Raw genomic sequence first — 7,455 nt, 5'->3', positions numbered from 1 at the left:
TGACATCACTGTGTGTATTATCCTGTACTGTGACATCACTGTGTGTATTATCCCTGTACTGTAACATCACTGTGTGTATTATCTCTATACTGTGACATCACTGTGTGTATTATCTCTGTACTGTGACATCACTGTGTGTATTATCCCTGTACTGTGACATCACTGTGTGTATTATCCCTGTACTGTGACATCACTGTGTGTATTATCCCTGTACTGTGACATCACTGTGTGTATTATCCCTGTACTGTGACATCACTGTGTGTATTATCTCTGTACTGTGACATCACTGTGTGTATTATCTCTGTACTGTGACATCTCTGTGTGTATTATCCCTGTACTGTGACATTACTGTGTGTATTATCCCTGTACTGTGACATCACTGTGTGTATTATCCCTGTACTGTGACATCACTGTGTGTATTATCCCTGTACTGTGACATCACTGTGTGTATTATCCCTGTACTGTGACATCACTGTGTGTATTATCCCTGTACTGTGACATCACTGTGTGTATTATCCCTGTACTGTGACATCACTGTGTGTATTATCCCTGTACTGTGACATCACTGTGTGTATTATCTCTGTACTGTGACATCACTGTGTGTATTATCCCTGTACTGTGACATCACTGTGTGTATTATCTCTGTACTGTGACATCTCTGTGAGTATTATCCCTGTACTGTGACATTACTGTGTGTATTATCCCTGTACTGTGACATCACTGTGTGTATTATCCCTGTACTGTTACATCACTGTGTGTATTATCTCTGTACTGTGACATCACTGTGTGTATTATCCCTGTACTGTGACATCACTGTGTGTATTATCCCTGTACTGTGACATCGCTGTGTGTATTATCTCTGTACTGTGACATCACTGTGTGTATTATCTCTGTACTGTGACATCACTGTGTGTATTATCTCTGTACTGTGACATCACTGTGTGTATTATCTCTGTACTGTGACATCTCTGTGTGTATTATCCCTGTACTGTGACATTACTGTGTGTATTATCCCTGTACTGTGACATCACTGTGTGTATTATCCCTGTACTGTGACATCACTGTGTGTATTATCCCTGTACTGTGACATCGCTGTGTGTATTATCTCTGTACTGTGACATCACTGTGTGTATTATCTCTGTACTGTGACATCTCTGTGTGTATTATCCCTGTACTGTGACATTACTGTGTGTATTATCCCTGTACTGTGACATCACTGTGTGTATTATCCCTGTACTGTGACATCACTGTGTGTATTATCTCTGTACTGTGACATCACTGTGTGTATTATCCCCTGTACTGTGACATCACTGTGTGTATTATCCCTATACTGTGACATCACTGTGTGTATTATCTCTGTACTGTGACATTACTGTGTGTATTATCCTGTACTGTGACATCGCTGTGTGTATGATCCCTGTACTGTGACATCACTGTGTGTATTATCCCTGTACTGTGACATCACTGTGTGTATTATCTCTGTACTGTGATATCACTGTGTGTATTATCTCTGTACTGTGACATCACTGTGTGTATTATCCTGTACTGTGACATCACTGTGTGTATTATCCCTGTACTGTAACATCACTGTGTGTATTATCTCTGTACTGTGACATCACTGTGTGTATTATCCCCTGTACTGTGACATCACTGTGTGTATTATCCCTATACTGTGACATCACTGTGTGTATTATCTCTGTACTGTGACATCACTGTGTGTATTATCCCTGTACTGTGACATCACTGTGTGTATTATCCCTGTACTGTGACATCACTGTGTGTATTATCCCTGTACTGTGACATCACTGTGTGTATTATCCCTGTACTGTGACATCACTGTGTGTATTATCTCTGTACTGTGACATCACTGTGTGTATTATCCCTGTACTGTGACATCACTGTGTGTATTATCTCTGTACTGTGACATCACTGTGTGTATTATCTCTGTACTGTGACATCTCTGTGTGTATTATCCCTGTACTGTGACATTACTGTGTGTATTATCCCTGTACTGTGACATCACTGTGTGTATTATCCCTGTACTGTGACATCACTGTGTGTATTATCCCTGTACTGTTACATCACTGTGTGTATTATCTCTGTACTGTGACATCACTGTGTGTATTATCCCTGTACTGTGACATCACTGTGTGTATTATCCCTGTACTGTGACATCGCTGTGTGTATTATCTCTGTACTGTGACATCACTGTGTGTATTATCTCTGTACTGTGACATCACTGTGTGTATTATCTCTGTACTGTGACATCTCTGTGTGTATTATCCCTGTACTGTGACATTACTGTGTGTATTATCCCTGTACTGTGACATCACTGTGTGTATTATCCCTGTACTGTGACATCACTGTGTGTATTATCCCTGTACTGTGACATCGCTGTGTGTATTATCTCTGTACTGTGACATCACTGTGTGTATTATCTCTGTACTGTGACATCACTGTGTGTATTATCTCTGTACTGTGACATCACTGTGTGTATTATCCCTGTACTGTGACATTACTGTGTGTATTATCCCTGTACTGTGACATCACTGTGTGTATTATCCCTGTACTGTGACATCACTGTGTGTATTATCTCTGTACTGTGACATCACTGTGTGTATTATCCCCTGTACTGTGACATCACTGTGTGTATTATCCCTATACTGTGACATCACTGTGTGTATTATCTCTGTACTGTGACATTACTGTGTGTATTATCCTGTACTGTGACATCGCTGTGTGTATGATCCCTGTACTGTGACATCACTGTGTGTATTATCCCTGTACTGTGACATCACTGTGTGTATTATCTCTGTACTGTGATATCACTGTGTGTATTATCTCTGTACTGTGACATCACTGTGTGTATTATCCTGTACTGTGACATCACTGTGTGTATTATCCCTGTACTGTAACATCACTGTGTGTATTATCTCTGTACTGTGACATCACTGTGTGTATTATCCCCTGTACTGTGACATCACTGTGTGTATTATCCCTATACTGTGACATCACTGTGTGTATTATCTCTGTACTGTGATATCACTGTGTGTATTATCTCTGTACTGTGACATCACTGTGTGTATTATCCTGTACTGTGACATCACTGTGTGTATTATCCCTGTACTGTAACATCACTGTGTGTATTATCTCTGTACTGTGACATCACTGTGTGTATTATCCCCTGTACTGTGACATCACTGTGTGTATTATCCCTATACTGTGACATCGCTGTGTGTATTATCTCTGTACTGTGACATCACTGTGTGTATTATCTCTGTACTGTGACATCACTGTGTGTATTATCTCTGTACTGTGACATCTCTGTGTGTATTATCCCTGTACTGTGACATTACTGTGTGTATTATCCCTGTACTGTGACATCACTGTGTGTATTATCCCTGTACTGTGACATCACTGTGTGTATTATCCCTGTACTGTGACATCGCTGTGTGTATTATCTCTGTACTGTGACATCACTGTGTGTATTATCTCTGTACTGTGACATCACTGTGTGTATTATCTCTGTACTGTGACATCTCTGTGTGTATTATCCCTGTACTGTGACATTACTGTGTGTATATTATCCCTGTACTGTGACATCACTGTGTGTATTATCCCTGTACTGTGACATCACTGTGTGTATTATCTCTGTACTGTGACATCACTGTGTGTATTATCCCTGTACTGTGACATCACTGTGTGTATTATCCCTGTACTGTGACATCACTGTGTGTATTATCTCTGTACTGTGATATCACTGTGTGTATTATCTCTGTACTGTGACATCACTGTGTGTATTATCCTGTACTGTGACATCACTGTGTGTATTATCCCTGTACTGTAACATCACTGTGTGTATTATCCCCTGTACTGTGACATCACTGTGTGTATTATCCCTATACTGTGACATCACTGTGTGTATTATCTCTGTACTGTGACATTACTGTGTGTATTATCCCCTGTACTGTGACATCACTGTGTGTATTATCCTGTACTGTGACATCACTGTGTGTATTATCCCTATACTGTGACATCACTGTGTGTATTATCTCTGTACTGTGACATTACTGTGTGTATTATCCTGTACTGTGACATCGCTGTGTGTATTATCCCTGTACTGTGACATCACTGTGTGTATTATCCCTGTACTGTGACATCACTGTGTGTATGATCCCTGTACTGTGACATCACTGTGTGTATGATCCCTGTACTGTGACATCACTGTGTGTATTATCCCTGTACTGTGACATCACTGTGTGTATTATCCCTGTACTGTGACATCACTGTGTGTATTATCCCTGTACTGTGACATCACTGTGTGTATTATCCCTGTACTGTGACATCACTGTGTGTATTATCCCTGTACTGTGACATCACTGTGTGTATTATCCCTGTACTGTGACATTACTGTGTGTATTCTCCCTGTACTGTGACATCACTGTGTGTATTATCTCTGTACTGTGACATCGCTGTGTGTATTATCTCTGCACTGTGACATCACTGTGTGTATGATCTCTGTACTGTGACATCACTGTGTGTATTATCCCTGTACTGTGACATCACTGTGTGTATTATCTCTGTACTGTGACATCACTGTGTGTATTATCCCTGTACTGTGACATCACTGTGTGTAAAATCCCTGTACTGTGACATCACTGTGTGTATTATCCCTGTACTGTGACATCACTGTGTGTATTATCCCTGTACTGTGACATCGCTGTGTGTATTATCCCTGTACTGTGACATCACTGTGTGTATTCTCCATGTACTGTGACATCACTGTGTGTATTATCCCTGTACTGTGACATCACTGTGTGTATTATCTCTGTACTGTGACATCACTGTGTGTATAATCCCTGTACTGTGACATCACTGTGTGTATTATCCCTGTACTGTGACATCACTGTGTGTATTATCTCTGTACTGTGACATCAATGTGTGTATTATCCCTGTACTGTAACATCACTGTGTGTATTATCCCTGTACTGTGACATCACTGTGTGTATTATCTCTGTACTGTGACATCAATGTGTGTATTATCCCTGTACTGTGACATCACTGTGTGTATTATCCCTGTACTGTGACATCAATGTGTGTATTATCCCTGTACTGTGACATCACTGTGTGTATTATCCCTGTACTGTGACATCACTGTGTGTATTATCTCTGTACTGTGACATCAATGTGTGTATTATCCCTGTACTGTAACATCACTGTGTGTATTATCCCTGTACTGTGACATCACTGTGTGTATTATCTCTGTACTGTGACATCAATGTGTGTATTATCCCTGTACTGTGACATCACTGTGTGTATTATCCCTGTACTGTGACATCAATGTGTGTATTATCCCTGTACTGTGACATCGCTGTGTGTATTATCCCTGTACTGTGACATCAATGTGTGTATTATCCCTGTACTGTGACATCGCTGTGTGTATTATCCCTGTACTGTGACATAACTGTGTATTATCTCTGTACTGTGAAATCACTGTTTTAGGTCTGGTGTCAGCCATAGTCTTGTCTGGTCTGGGGCTGGTATCACCCATAGTCGTGTCTGCTTGAGGCCAGTGTCAGTCATTGCCTTGTCCGGTCTGGCACTGGTGTCAGCCATAGTCTTGTCTGGACTGCGGCCAATGTCAGCCATAGTCTTACTTGAGGCCAGTGTCAGCCATAGTCTTACTTGAGGCCAGTGTCAGCCATAGTCTTACTTGAGGCCAGTGTCAGCCATAGTCTTACTTGAGGCCAGTGTCAGCCATAGTCTTGGATGGTCTGGGGCCGGTGTCAGCCATAGTCTTGTCTGGTCTGGGGCCAATGTCAGCCATAGTCTTGTCTGGTCTGGAGCCAGTGCCAGCCATAGTCTAGTCTGGTCTGGGACTGGTGTCAGCCATAGTCTTCTCTGGTCTGGGACCGGTGTCAGCCATAGTCTTGTCTGGTCTGGGGCCAATGTCAGCCATAGTCTTGTCTGGTCTGGAGCCAGTGCCAGCCATAGTCTAGTCTGGTCTGGGACTGGTGTCAGCCATAGTCTTCTCTGGTCTGGGACTGGTGTCAGCCATAGTCTTGTCTGGTCTGGGACCGGTGTCAGTCATAGTCTTGTCTGGGGCCAGTGTCAGCCATTGTTTTATCTGGTCTGGGGCCAGTGCCAGCGATAGTCTTGTCTGTTCTTGGGCCAGTGTTGGCCATTTTCTGGTCTGGGGCCAGTGTCAGCCATAGTCTTCTCTGTCTGGGGCATGTATCAGCTATAGTTTTGTCTGGTTTGGGGCCAGTGTCAGCCAAAGTTTTATCTGGTCTGCGGCCATAGTCTTGTCTGGTCTGGGGCTTCTGTCAGCCATAGTCCTGTCTGGTCTTGGGCCAGTGTCAGCCATAGACTTCTTTCGTCTGGGACTGGTGTCAGCCATAGTTTTGTCTGGTCTGGGACAAGAGTCAGCTATAGTCCTGTCTGGTCTGGGACCGGTGTCAGCCATAGTCCTGTCTGGTCTGGGACTGGTGTCAGCCATAGTCTTGTCTGGTCTGGGACCGGTGTCAGCCATAGTCTTGTCTGGGGCCAGTGTCAGCCATTGTTTTATCTGGTCTGGGGCCAGTGCCAGCGATAGTCTTGTCTGTTCTGGGGCCAGTGTAGGCATTGTCTGGTCTGGGGCCAGTGCTAGCCATCTTCTTGTATGATCTGGGGCCAGTGTCAGCCATAGGCTTGTCTGGTCTGGGGCCGGTGCAGGACATAAGTCTTTACTGGTCTGGGGTCTGTGTCAGCCATAGTCTTGAGCTGTGTACAAATACAATGTCAGTCTATGAGGATGATAGACTGTATGCTCTTGTGTCACCCCCTCATCCTCATAGACTGTAAGCTCTAGTGTCACCCCCTCATCCTCATAGACTGTAAGCTCTTGTATCCCCCCTCATCCTCATAGACTGTAAGCTATTGTGTCATAGACTGTCCCCCTCATCCTCATACACTGTAAGCTCTTGTGTCACCCCCTCATCCTCATAGACTGTAAGCTCTTGTGCCCCCCCTCATCCTCATAGACTGTAAGCTCTTGTGTCCCCCCTCATCCTCATAGACTGTAAGCTCTTGTGTCATCCCCTCATCCTCATAGACTGTAAGCTCTTGTGTCTCCCCTTATCCTCATAGACTGTAAACTCTTGTGTCACCCCCTCATCATCATAGACTGTAAGCTCTTGTATCCCACTCATCCTCATAGACTGTAGCTCTTGTGTCCTCCCTCATTCTCATAGACTGTAAGCTCTTGTGTCACCTCCTTATCCTCATAGTCTGTAAGCTCTTGTGTCCTCCCTCATCCTCATAGACTGTAAGCTCTTGTGTCCCCATCAACCTCATAGACTGTAAGCTCTTGTGTCCCCCTCATCCGCATAGACTGTAAGCTCTTGTGTCACCCCTCATCCTCATAGACTGTAAGCTCTTGTGTCACCCCCTCATCCTCATAGACTGTAAGCTCTT

The sequence above is a fragment of the Engystomops pustulosus genome, chromosome 5 (assembly GCF_040894005.1).
Source record: "Engystomops pustulosus chromosome 5, aEngPut4.maternal, whole genome shotgun sequence".
NCBI lineage: Eukaryota > Metazoa > Chordata > Amphibia > Anura > Leptodactylidae > Engystomops > Engystomops pustulosus.
The sequence above is the reverse complement of the archived record's forward strand: the minus strand, read 5'-3'. Positions refer to the sequence as shown.